Source organism: Chiloscyllium plagiosum, chromosome 13 (assembly GCF_004010195.1).
Source record: "Chiloscyllium plagiosum isolate BGI_BamShark_2017 chromosome 13, ASM401019v2, whole genome shotgun sequence".
In the NCBI taxonomy this organism is placed as follows: Eukaryota; Metazoa; Chordata; class Chondrichthyes; order Orectolobiformes; family Hemiscylliidae; genus Chiloscyllium; species Chiloscyllium plagiosum.
Window position 1 is genome coordinate 50010539 of NC_057722.1, and position 14447 is coordinate 50024985.

General features: G+C 39.7%; 1 long non-coding RNA gene across 2 annotated transcripts in view; it reads right to left on the reverse strand.

Moving 5' to 3' along the window:
• Positions 1-12355, reverse strand: part of LOC122556321 — a 36509-nt gene extending 24154 nt beyond the window's left edge. For both annotated transcript variants that reach the window (XR_006313504.1, XR_006313503.1), the window contains exons 1-2: positions 12185-12355; positions 11433-11505 (exon numbers count right to left, since the gene is read on the reverse strand). This is a non-coding gene — a long non-coding RNA (uncharacterized LOC122556321). The remainder of the gene's footprint in view (positions 1-11432; positions 11506-12184) is intronic.
• Positions 12356-14447: the final 2092 nt, after the last annotated feature.

Here is a 14447-nt window from a genome sequence, read left to right on the forward strand (position 1 = left end):
GAGGGGTCATAGTTTTAAGCTGGTTGGAGGAAAGTATAGAGGGGATGTCAGAGCCGGGTTCTTTACACAGAGAGTTGTGAGAGCATGGAATGCATTGCCAGCAGCAGTTGTGGAAGCAAGGTCATTGGGGACATTTAAGAGACTCCTGGGCATGCATATGGTCACAGAAATTTGAGGGTGCATACATGAGGATAGTGATCGGCACAACATCGTGGGCCGAAGGGCCTGTTCTGTGCTGTACTGTTCTATGTTCTAAAGTACTTCCATTAGCTTTTTTGGCCAAACAAGCCTACAACTTCCCTTAAATCCTCATGACTCTGGAATCCACAACTCAAACTTGCACCCCTTGTGATTTGTGCATAGTAGCTTAAACATTACTTACTGTCATTATTTAAATTCGAACCAAGCTGATTATTTTCAAATATCACCTGCCACAAGGCTAGTTGCCTTTCACCAATAGAATTACTGCAAATTTAAAACATACTGCAAATTTAAAACATTCAGCTAAACAAATCTTCCAAACTTCCTTTACTAACTTTGTCTTGTACAGTACATCAGCTCCCAATTGCAGTTTTTACCATGGATGATTGAATAGGTGGAGGTTTGGCTCTACTTCTGCCAAAGAGCGACAAGCTGCACAAAACCCAAATCAAGCAATCTTGATTATTGCCAATCCCTTAATTGAATTTATAGATACTCAAAAAAGGAATCTCACCATACTCCACCCATCTCTATGGCAATGTGACACACAGCCTGTTCCCAGGGAGAAATACAAATGATCTACCTTTTAATTATAAAGCTTCTGTATTACTGAAAAAGACATATTTTGTCATAGCTTTTCATCTTGGTACTCATCAGGATATTTCACAATGATATAAATTCAAGAGGAAAACCAACAATTATATAAATGCTTCAATGAAAAAGCTTTTTAAAACACTACTCAAGTTCTCTACTACCAAACATGACAAATTGCACAAATAGCATCATGTACTGGGTTAACTGCTAAGGTCATACCAGTTCTTTAACTCAGTAAGCTGACTTGCTTTTAAGATTTTACTTTGTTAGATGTTAACCTCTTAAATCAGAGCCCTCACCTTTAAGTGTAATAAATCAGTTTCTTAATATGATGCACCATTTTTGACAGTGAAAATTTTGATTTCTAATTAAAAACTTAATCAACAACTAGATGTTGACATCAGTTGTTGAAAACAAGCAACCCTCCTATATGAACTAAAAGCCTGAGAATTAATATATATTGCACAGGATTCTTACAAAACAATAATTTAATTGTTACTCTGCATGAGCATCATGCTCAGTATGTACCACACTCACACATGTTACTGTAATTGATGTTTCTTTTATAGCCTAAGCTCCTCCCATTTTCAAGTAACTTTAGAAATATTAAAGATAAGTCATTTAATAATACAAAATTAGAATATTGCTGAGGAAAGGCTCATTCTGAGTGTATTAAGTATCACGTTGACAACCATTTTAAGATTGTCAGTCAGGCTCGAAATATGGTGCATTAGTGCATAAAGCTAAATGACCTATATTAATACACAGGACCCTGTTCTTTGCAGACAGAAATCACCTTTACCCCCATTTTGCCTGTTTCACTTAACAAAATAAGTGACATCCATTCTCTGGTTCATTCCTCAGGACAATGCCTTAACTAATCATGATCAACTTGTCTAATTTAAATAAAGCTTTACAGTTAACTGTCAGTAATCATCTAACTGGAACAATTTCTGTGTCAAAGCTTCTAACAGATTGTTTTTTCAGTGATACTAAAAGATAAACAACTTGTTGCTGGTATCAACAACCATTCAAATTCTTCTGGAGTGGCAACTGTTTGACAAGTTTCGCCATAGGAGACTGGTTTGCAAGGTTAGATTTCATGGAATACAGGGAAAACTAGCTTGAAGGCTCAAAGGTAGAAGACAGAGGGTGGTGGTGGAGAGTTGCTTTTCAGACTGGAGGCCTGTGGCCAAAAGGATCGGTGCTGGGTCCTCTACTTTTCATCATTTATATGAATGATTTGGATGTGAACATAGGAGATATAGTTAGTAAGTTTGCAGATGACACCTAAATTGGAAGCATAGTGGCCAGCGAAGAAGGTTACCTCAGAGTACAATGGGATCTTGACCAGATGGGCCAATGGGCTGAGGAGTGGCAGATGGAGTTTAATTTAGATAAATGCGAGGTGCTGCATTTTGGAAAAGCAAATCATAGCAGGACTTATACACTTAATCGTAAGGTCCTCGGGAGTGTTGCTGAACAAAGAAACGTTGGAATGCAGGTTCATAGTTCCTGAAATTGGAGTCACAGGCAGATAGGATAGTGAAGAAGGTGTTTGGTATGTTTTCCTTTATTGGTCAGAGTATTGTATAAAGGAGTTGGGAGGTCACATGATGGGTTTACAGAATGTTGGTTAGACCACTGTTGGAATATTCCATGCAATTCAGCTCTCCTTCCCATTGGAAGGATGTTGTGAAACTTGAAAGGGTTCAGAAAAGATTTACAAGGATGTTGCCAGTGTTAGAGGATTTGAGCCAAAAGGAGAGGCTGAACAGGCTGGGGCTGTTTTCCCTGGAGTGTCGGAGGCGAAGGGGTGACCTTATTGAGGTTTATAAATCATGAAGGGCATGGATAGGATTAAAAGACAAGGTGTTTTCCCTGGGGTGGGGTAGTCCGAACTAAAGGACATAGATGTAGGGTGAGTGGGGAAAAATATAAAAGGGACTTAAGGGTCAACCTTTTCATGCCAAGGGTGATGCATGTATGGATTGAGCTGCCAGAGGAAGTGTTGGAGGCTGGTACAATTACAGCATTTAAAAGGCATATGAGTATATGAATAGGAAGGGTTTAGAAGGATATTTGCCAAGTGCTGGCAAATGGGACTAGATTAGATTAGAATATCTGGTTGGCATGGACGAGTTGGACCAAAGGGTCTGTTTCTGCGCTGTACATGTCTATGACCCTATAATTGGCTTTAATGGAAACATTCAGATGTTATTAAAGCAATATAGCTCTCATTTACAGGATTTCTAATGTGTTCGTTACGGGCATTGAGTCAGAGGCAAGCTGTTCTCTCAGCCTATCTGTATAGGGGGAGTAATTTGGACATAGAACTGCTAGCTTGTAAAAGGCCTTTAATAGTGATAGCCACAGCCACAATGTTCAGTCATAAACATAACTGCTAATGTGCAGTTTTAAAGGTTACATTAATGACTTCTGAGCCTCTGTGCACCAGGGGCTAAAACATCTCCTGTATCACAATCTAGAGATTATGCCAAAGCAGTGTCCACTTTTCCAATATCAGATTACACGCAAGCATTCCCTCAGTGAAGTCTTGTGGTTCAGTGGGTCGGGCCTAATCGCTGAGTGCAGAGTTCCAGATTCAAATTCCGTTCCAGGACTTGTGGGCCATGGAAGTAGCATGCAAAATGCAGCCAGGCAGGTTGATAATCGATCTGCTAATTCTTCTAACACCCTAAACTAGATGGTAGATGGGAGAGATTGCTGGTCAGCCAGTATGTCAGTAAGTGGCAGAAATTCCTCATAGAACCATGAAGATGGTTATACCCTGCACAATATGAAAACAAGCCAAAGAAGAAAAAGTCTTTCAATTTCAATAGGTTACACCTAAACCTAAAGTAGATGCAAATAATAGACAGCAAAGTAACATGTAGTGCGAGGAAATTCCAATGCTCCAGTGATTTATATATTTTCTTTGAGACTGTTCAAGCCATTACCCGTCATGCATGTACAGCAGGCACAACGGGTAGCAGTTTCCATTAGATTGTCTCCTTTTGCAATAAAAAAGCACAAAAAGTTGAATTTCCACAATCTTTTGTATCAGTTTTTTAAAAAAAGTCACGTCAAAAGAGAGCCCTGCTCACAACTTGACCAGATCACAGACTGAATTATCACGATTACCCTGAAGACTACCTCTGAAGATAGTCATAAAGCAAAGCAATTTTAAATGCAAGGGCGCTATTGGGCACATTTTAAAATCTTGTATTTTTTAACCCTTTTGAGGCTGAATTATATGGTGTCAATTTTCCTGAGGGTGAGGACAATATGAAATCCAACAAGTGGCCTGTCCAGTCCTTACTCACTTCTCCTTGTCTTATATCAGAGATGGGAGTGGTGTCAAGTAGCCCACCCACCAGCAGGCCAATGGAAGCCCTTTAGTGGGTAATTAATGCCATGCCAGAACTTCAATCACATAACCATAGGCTATAGTCTTTAGTTGAAGAGACCAACACCAAACACACTGCCTGGCTGCTTTCCCTGCACAAGCTGGTGACAGCCAGCCAGGCCATCCCTCATGAATGGCTTCATTAGAGGACTCTTCAAGCTATACTCCTGACCACAACAAGTGGTCCATGTCCATTCAAACCCTAACTCCTCTCAACATCTCCATTTGGAGCCTGCCAGTTTCCCCTGACTCACCTGGTTTTAGCGCAGCTTACCTCCACAAACCCTGTGTGTGAAACGGGTAGTGGGCATACTCCTAGTGGGTGGTTTCTGATTGACCAGCAGCTGTCTGAGATGGATTTCCAGCCCCAAAGGGCTGATATCACACCTGCACTCAATGAATGACCATAAACTGTTTTGTTCAATTGAAATTTATCAGCATTTATGCTGATAAATGCAGGTGAAAATCTTCGGCACCATATCTCTATGTTCAGCAAGCTCAAGCACAGCTGTAGTTATACTTCATGTACATGATTTTAATTTCATCTGTTGCAGGCAGCTCGTGATAAACATCTTGTTTACACTACTTTAGACCAACTAATTGATTATACATCATGAGTTTGTGACAAACTTTATAGTTACAATGATTTCCCTTGTGAAGTAAAACCAGGACATTGGTCTTTTAAAATCCTAACTATTTTCTATGGACTGAATGTTACATATCCATTGAGTTTCTTGAAGTGCTTTTCACCACGAGGTCCAGTGAGATCTTGCCATATCTTACCAGACATGCCTCATAAATCACCTCCCGCATTCCTATGGTGCCCCACTCACTCAATTCTAACCCCATCCTACTGCTCACCACATTGCAGAGCAATTTGCCATAAATGGGATACACTGGATTTGACCAGCATTCCTAGCTCCGGCGCCATTTCTAAAAGTCTTGCACCTACACAAATACTTCAACTCAAAACTGCACTGCACAGTTCGTGCCACCTACACTGAACATGGCAGGCAAGGGAATATTGACACTCTACTTTGTGGGCAGTGATCGGGCAGTCCTAGTGGACAGGGTGCTGCAGACGGAGGATGCCCATTTCCTCCAGGAGTGGTGATGGAGGCCATGCCACCAAACCATGTCAGCCTGGTCTGAGGTTGTCTGCCAGGTCAGTGCAGTCTCAGCCATCTGGAAGAATGCATAGCATTGCATTAAGAAGGTCAATGACCTTCTCCACTTCACCAGAAAAAGTATCGACATCTTCTCTCTGATACCCTAAATTCACTCCATCTCTGCTATGGTACCCACCTCCGACCAAGTCTCATGCTCTACTACGCTCTCTTCTGCCTGAAATTTCATAACTCACTCACCGTTACCCACATTGATCCCCATTAATAGTAACCCTACACTAATCCTAACACTAGCTCTATCCACTCACTTGCTCAGGTCACCTCCCTACCTACATAAAAATAACAGCCCTGCCACCCATTCTCATTTCCCTTAATGCCTTTTCTCTCTCACTTCAGGTGGAAAACAGCTCAAAATTAGGGCAGAAAGAGTCAAGACATGTGGAGGGCTGCCTGACATTTGGCTTCTTACCCCTCAAGTGGAGAGGATCATGACTCTGACTGCCCTGAGGTAGATCTCTGAAAGTGAAGAATTAGATTTATGAGGCAAAGTTTAAATGTGATTTGGTGATCCACAGTGTCACTAGCATCTGGGTGGGTAGTTGAGAAATCCATGGAATTTGTCTTGGGCACATGTGTTATTTGATGTACTTTGAGGGTGATCGGCCGTAGCTTGTGAATTTTATATTTACCTCATGTTAATTCTGGTTGGTACATTATGATTGTAGGTCGGTTAGCTCAGATGGTTAGAGCATAGTGCTAAATTGTACATGTACTAGATTGCTTTACTTCTCTAGCCTTGTATAGTAAAGTTTAAGTTGTTTATTTAAACACAATGGAATTTTGTGGCTTTATTCTGTTATGTAACTGGGATTTCAAACTTCATTTACTTTTAAAAAAATGTAATTGATCCTTATCCAGGTTGCAATGTACATTTGATAATCTCAACTGGGATCATAACATACTTAGCACTCATGTGTAGAAATGCACATTGGATATTTTTCCAATTGTATGTATTTATTTTTCTCTGCATTATAGGTAAATGCAGATCTAAAGTAACATGTTGTGTGAAGCATTTTGAGATGACATGACATAATAAGTGATCTTATAAGTGAATCAATCAAGTTAAGATGTGAATGGCTGATCGAAATAAAGTTTGTAACTTTTCACTTAGCAGTCCCTTATCATTATAATTAAATAATCTTCCATAATCTGCAAACCTTCATCCTTATTTTTGTATGATCATTAATACTTACCTCACCATAATGTTTTATGTTTGTAATATGCACTGTATAGTTATGAATCATAGAAAGATAAATTGTTTGTATTTCTACATCAATGAACAAACTGAGTGACTGCCTGTTGTCTGCACTGGATTTCAAATCCCTCAGTGGCCACATTTCATCTTGCCTCGCAATGTTTTCAAATACAATGGTCAAGCTCACGCTTATTACGCCTACTATACTTTCAGATCAGAGCAATAATGTTCACCCCCACTCCAATCATCTCTCTCCACTCCCGCTTCCTTTAAGATGCTCCCGAAAACCTGTCTCTTATAGCAAGCTTTCAATAATTTCTCCTGATATTTCCATGTGTGATTCCATTGTCAACATGTTTACTAATAGGACTCATTAGCATCATGGAATATTTTGCTATGTTAAAGGAACTATAAAAATACCAGCTGCTTTTGTTGCAGTAATGAGTGACAGAATTCACAACCATTATGATGTCACATACCATAATTGTATTCCCATGTATTCCTCAACAATTCTCTTCATTTCCAAAACATCTTTCAAAGAGCTATTCTTTTGAACACTTTTTTTTAGATTAGATTAGATTGCCTACAGATTGGAAACAGGCCCTTCAGCCCAACAAGTCCACACCGACCCTCCAAAGACTAACCCACCCAGACCCAATCCCCTACCCTACATGACCCCTGACTAATGCACCTAACACTATGGGCAATTTAGCATGGTCAATTCATCTGACCTGCACATCTGTGGATTGTGGGAGGAAATCGGAACACCCGAAGGAAACCCATGCAGACACGGGAAGAATGTGCAAACTCCACACAGACAGTAGCCTAAGGTGCGAATTGAACTCTGATCCCTGGTGCTGTGAGACAACAGTGCTAACCACTGAGCCACCATGCCGCTCCCTTTAGTAACCCACGGTTCCCTCACTCGACCACTACCTCACTGCTTGACAGGTCATAGTCATAGATAGTCATAGAGTAGTACAGCAAGGAAACAGACCCCTCGGTTCAATCCATCCATGCCGACAAGATATCCCAACCTAATCTAGTCCCACCTGCCAGCACCCAGCTCATAGATTCATAGAGATGTACAGCACATAAACAGACCTTTCAAGTACAACTTGTCCATGCTGACCAGATATCCTAAATTAACCTGGTCCCATTTGCCAGCATTTGGCCCAAATCTCTCTAAATGCCTTCCATTCATATACCCACCAAATGCTTTTTCAAATGTTGTAATTGTACCAGCCTCCACCAATTCCTCTGGCAGCTCATCCCATAGATGTACCACCTTCTGCATAGGAAAAATGCCCCATAGATCCCTTTTAAATCTTTCCCCTCTCACCCTAAACCTATGCCGTCCAATTCTGGACTCCCTTACCCCAGGGAAAATACCTAGTCTATTTATGTGCCTCATGATTTTGTAAACCATTAGAAAGTCATCCCTCAGCCTCCAACACTCCAGGGAAAACAAACCCAACCTATTCAGCTTCTCCCTATAGCTGATTAAACTCTTGCCCCATCTATAGTTTATTCTCTCCCCCTCTTCATTCTCCTCTGAAAAATGTTTTCAGACATTCTGCTACATTAAAGACATTACATGAGTGTAAGTCAATGTTTAAAATTACAGACACAGTCAATTATTCTTTACACACAGTCTGTAGCTAATAGGGGATTGATAGAAAAGGGAATGCCATTGTTTAAATGAAAATCTTAATTGGTAATCATTAATAGCTTTGCATTCAATTCCTTCATATTATTGTCAGTTTTTAAACTTTAGGTTTAGATTTTTTAACATTCTTACTTGAAAAACAGAACCTAGCAGTTGACTATCTGGGGGTGATGGTAGAAGCTTTTCAATAACCCCCAAAGGTGGTCAAAGTTCACAATTCAATTTTCAGGTGGGCCTGTAACTCTGCAAACAGCACGTTTTCAAACACAAGCTTGTTCAAATTCCCAAATTAGGATTTTATTCCATTTTGAAGCTCACCCGGGGAGAGCTTACATGTCACATGGTATTTATACCAGTTAGCGAGGGGCCTATATAGTTGTCCTTAAAAGGAGAGCTTGTCGCAACTCTACAAAAATGCTACGCATTTTCTTTTTCTGGGCTCAGGAAGAACAGAAGGGCACCTATTGGCTCCACAAAAAATATTGCAATCATTATTAATCTTCTTCTTGGAAATAAACTCTCTAGTTTTTCTATTTTCTCCTCATCACTTTGATCCCCAACCTGTTGACCAACTCAGACTAAGAGCCAGTCCCATTCCTACTTTCACACCACTGACGGGCTCCACTGGAACACTCATTTGGGGATATGCAGCAGCATTTCAAAGAGATTTGACCTGAAAATGGTTTCAGACAAACTTCAAAGCTGTCAGGCTAACTGCACCAAGTCTGAGCAGAAACCAAAATTCCTTCCAATTTTTATTGAATCCTTGAAAAATGCTTAATGTTATCCTTCTGAGCTTTATACCATGAAAAACAGCTTACTTCACCTTTTGTAGAAACAAATGTACAGTTTTACCATAACTTGAATACAAAATAAATGTTTTATTATCTGCAGTACTTTGTTTTACATTATTGCTAACAAAGTTGTTGGGGAGAGGGATGAAATTAGTTGTTAGAGAGTGGAATTTGTGATGAAGACCAAAGATAATGAATGATATTCAGTGAAATGATCCAAGCCTGCTGTAGTACAGGTAAGTGCTAGGTGCTGTATTTACAAATTTTTTTTGTCAGGAAAGCTATAACTTCTTTGTTCCTCCATTGTAAGGAATATATCTATGTGACATGGAATCATATAATCTGCATCACCAATTCATGATCATTTCTAATGGTCTTCAACTTAACATTTTTATATGTGAGTAGAAACTCTATGACCCAGACATTCCAACAGTGGCACTGCATCCATAAGATCTTGTAACAGGACATAACTGTGCGTTGGGTCTTCCAAACTCAACCTTGACAGAAATGCAAAACAACACCCCACCCACCCGCCACCAGCCCTCAATTGCAGGCCCTTAATGGCATTCTCTGACATATGGCTTGTTTAAATGTAAAGTTTGCATGTTAGTGAATGGGTGAGTGATTGTAATAGGTAGTTGGATAGAGTGGGCCTGGATAGGGGATATGGTGGGTAAGTCTTTAGGGGTGAGATGAAAGGTGAGCAATTGAGTAGTATGCGCAGTAAATGGTAAGTGGAGAGATTGATTGACATGTGAGATGGATAAACATGTGGAGGATTGAAGAGTATATTAGACAGAATGGGTATGGGTGAGGTGAGTAAGTGGTTATGAATGGAAGTTGAGGGAGGTAGTTGGGTGAGTGGTAAATAGGTGAGGTGATAGTGATGTCTATCAGGAATTTGAGAAGGGAGGAATTAGTGAATAGAGGTAGTCAGGCCAGACATTAGGGGAATAGTCAGTTACTGAGTCATAGAGACGTTCAGCGTGGAAACATACACTTCAGTTCAACTCATCCATGCTGACCAGATATTCCAGATAAATCTAGTCCCATTTGCCAGTATCTGGCCCATATCCCTCTAAACCCTTCCTATTCATATATCCATCCAGATGCCTTTTAACTGTTGTAATTATACCAGCCTCTACCACTTCCTTTGGCAGCTCATTCCACACAGGCACCCAGTCGGTTAACTGGGAATTAGGTTGGGGGTGGTCAGTGGTAGTCAGGTTGTCAGAAATTGTTCAGATAGTCAGGGCAGTAAATTGGATAGTTGGGGCAGTATTGTTCTGGTGGTCAGGGTATTATTCGAGTGATGAACATGGATAGTTAGCAGGAGATGGTGGGAGTAAAAGTAATTAATTTTGAAAAACCTGTTCATGGGACGTGGATGTTGCTGGCTAGTTCAGTACTCATTGCCCATCCAGAGTTAAAAACATTGCTGTGGGTTTGGATTCATATGTAGGCTAGTCCAGGTAAGGATGGCAGATTTCATTCCCTAAAGTGGGACTATTGAACCAGCTGGATCTCTGAAACAATTTACAGTGGTTACATGGTCTTCTTATTTCAGATTTTTAATTTTTTTTTAAAAAATGTTGAATTCAAATTTCATTATCTGCCATAATGGGATTGAAACTCATGCCCCTAGATATTAGACTGGGACTCTGGATTACTAATCCAGTGGCATCACCTCCTCCCATTTAATAAAATAATCAGTACCTGATATAGGTGCCGACAAGTGCCAGTTATTGTATTGAGGTCTGTTCTGTGGTTACCCAGATATTAGACTCGATTTCAATCTGTTTAAGCTGTCCTAGGTATTGGAAGCAGCTCTGTAGGTACCCAGGTATTAGACTCGAGTTCACTCTGTCCAAGATTTCCTGTGTATCTATCCAGTGTCCCAGGGGGTAGATTATTTGCCCATCAGAAGTTGAAAATTCTCAGCCAGTTCCTACAGGCTCAGTGCATCAGGACTCACACATTGGATACTAACATTTCTGTCACATCTGGCCTCTCTTGATCCGGACACTGGAAGTTGTAAATCCACTTGCTTACATTGTTATATATTTGTGTTGTTTGCTTGATATCAGCTTGAGTGATTGAACTGAGTGCAGAATATTGAGTTACAAAGCAAATTAATTCCTCAGCTCCATATAAACTAAGGCAACATCTAGGGGTGAGCATCATGATGAAAATCAACAAGGGCATTTGATCCAAATAATGGTTAATGAGTGGTACAAGGGTGGGACTTGCACAACCTTGCAATCAAAGGCATGACAAATGTAAACACGTAAATTGTCCACTAAAGAATTGTTATAGAATCCATTTCAATCAATCTGGTCCTGATAATGTATTCCCTGTGGAACTAGTGAATACGTCTACTTACAACAAGACCGTCTTTTCATATAAGGATAGCTGGTAAGCCCACTAGACTGGCATCAACGTTAGTCTCTGTTGGCCTATTAGGATCAAAATAAATCAATGTATGAATAGAGAACAAATGCTGGATTTGATGTAGAGCATGATTATGCTTAACATGCCCCTTGGTAATTCTCTAACAGTTCTGCAATTGCAGTGAAATTCTAAATAGGAAATAACTATACAACTCTGCAGTATTCTACCAAATTGATTGAAGAGGGAGCAGTATTGAGGATTAGCTTCCAATTTGTGTGTGTTATCTGGTTACATTTCTGTGCTATGTAACTGGGTTATGGCAATTCATCAGATTGGCTTTGGAATGACCACAATTATCTATCAGACAGCAAAATGTGAAGTAATTTTTATTGGGCAGACACAACAGTCTTTACCTTTTTTGGGAATGAGAATAATTTCCATTACCTTAATAAGACACTTAATTGCTATTTCATATATTGCATTGAAATCCTTTTGGTGGGTTAACCTGGGATTTGTTTTAGCGATCAGCCACAGAATAAAAAGGAATATGTATTATGGTTGTGCATATACTATGTAGGTTTATTTTACATTTAATGAAACATCTTGCAGAATTTGCAAGAAGAGATTTATTTGTATTTGGAGACATACCTGTTCAATTTCCCTCTGCAGTAGCACAGTTATGGTCAGTAGACAGAAACCCAGAAGTTATAACCTAAAGGGTTAAAAGATTGCAGATCTAATTACCTAATGTTGCTGTTTCCTGTGTCAGGCTCATTTTCTCACCTTATCAGGTGATAAAGTTACTTGATTTGTTGCTTGCCACTGAGTGCTTGGATCTCCTTCCTCACTGTTTACCCGCACATTAAGTAGCACTATTCACTTACAGCCATCAGAAAAGAGGGTCACATGTTTTCAGGAAAAGCTCCAGCCTCCCTGCTGTAAAGTCAACTTTGTCACCTCATAACTGACAGTAATTAATCACCTGTTTAACACATGACACAATAAGGATAAGACATCTGACCTTTTAACCCTTTAGATAGTATTTCCAATTGTTGGAGCATTAGCCTGTTACGATACACAATATCTCCTGCTTGAATTTCTCACTATTCTTGGTTCTACTGTAATCGTGTAAAAGCTATCTAAATACCTTGTATATATTTCACATCCTCATGATGTTTTTCGAAATTAGATCGTGAGAAGGCTTCTTGGACAATGTCAGAGACTCCTGATTAGAACTTAAACATGTATACTCCAGTTTTCACTGATGTTAGCATTTTGGTTCCTTCTAAAATGAGTAAACTTGCTCATCTGTGACTCGGAGGCAAACGTGTTTATCAAGGTTCCTTCCTGCACTGCTCAAGCACGTCTCCTGAGTGCTCATCCAAGCATTCCACATAGAACACAGAGAGAGGAACAAAAGATATTTGCAAATGAAAATAGGCAGAAGATTTGAAAAGTAATCAATTTCAAAACAGGCTAGTAAGGCAAGTTAAATGTGAAGTTTCTGTACTTGCTCCAGTTCAATGCGGTACTTTAAACACTTAAATTCAAATTTAAGATGAAGCAATCAGTAATATAGAAGAGCTTGTATTGTTTTGTTAGTTTTCATAGCACACATCAAATCCTTGGATTTAGATTAATTTTCTTTTACTTATTGCAGCCATCCAAAATGTTCTAAGTAAACATATCAAAATTAAAAACAAATTAAGTCATTTGTAAGGTGCACATCAAAGGCATTTTGTCAAAGAACAGATTATATTTCAGCCCCAATGACAGGTGCAAAAGGGGCAGATGTATAATTACAATGATAGGAAAGAACACCCAGCATTCCCAACATATTCCCTACACATCTCTTTTTCATTGTCTGGATTTCAGCAGCATTGAAGTAAACTAACTCACTTTGAAGTTATCAGTGCCACAATGCAATTTGGACTGTTAGGTTTGTAGATCCCATATCATACAGTCGCCTATACAGCTGGTGGCAACCATCACTGAACCAGGAAACACCCAAGTAAGAAGGAAGACTTGCATTTGTGTGGCAGCTTTCATGACTGAGCCAGGAAGTTTTAAGGTACTTTATAACCAATAAAGTATGTTAAAAGAGTCGACACTATGTTAATGGCTGAAACGTGACACCGAGTCCTAGCAAAGCAAGTTCTCACAAACAGCAAGAGAATAATAAGCAGATAATTAGTTTTTGGATGTTGGTTGAAGGATAAATATTAGCCAACGCACCAAGGAGGACTCTTCTCCTCTTTGAAAAGCATTGTGGATTCTTTGCCAACCATCTGAGAGGACAGATGGGACATCAGCATAACAATGGCACTTCTAACCATACGGCACTCCTTAAATCTTGTAACAGCCTGGATTATATACTCAAGTGGGATTTGAGTCCTCAACCTTCTGGCTCCGGAAAGATCAAAACCACTGTATCAAGATAGACAATTTATTCAAGCACATTTTTTTCAAACCTTGTTTTTATGATTCCTTATGATTACTTCTGACCCAGGATGATTAAGAGTACTCAACTTGACCCAACAAGAAAATCTTTAGGCCTTATCTTCAGCATTTTTCTCCTGTATTCTCTGGCTGAAATTGGCATAAACCCTGGTTCCTCATCCCAGCAGTCAGGATTCATACTTAATATACAAGCTTAATCTCAGCTTGCTGCACCCCCAGTATTGCTGTGTTTTGCAGTATTACACACTGCTAGCCTTTTAACCATCACAGTTACTTCATACAGACTGTACCAAACAATCTGATAGACAAGGTGGCACAGAAGCAAAAGCAATAGGTGCTACCTGGGGAGGGAGTAGGCATGTTCTCATCCCTTATAGGAAGAGAAGGTGCTTTCAATCATTCATATGCCCATTGCTGAGGCTGAAGTCAGTAGCAGGGCGAGATAGAGGATAAAAATGCTTATATCCAACCCTTTCTTTTATATCTTGCTCTCCTTCATCCCACAATTTCTTCCAATTTAGAAGTTGAAGATGGCACAAACATAAAC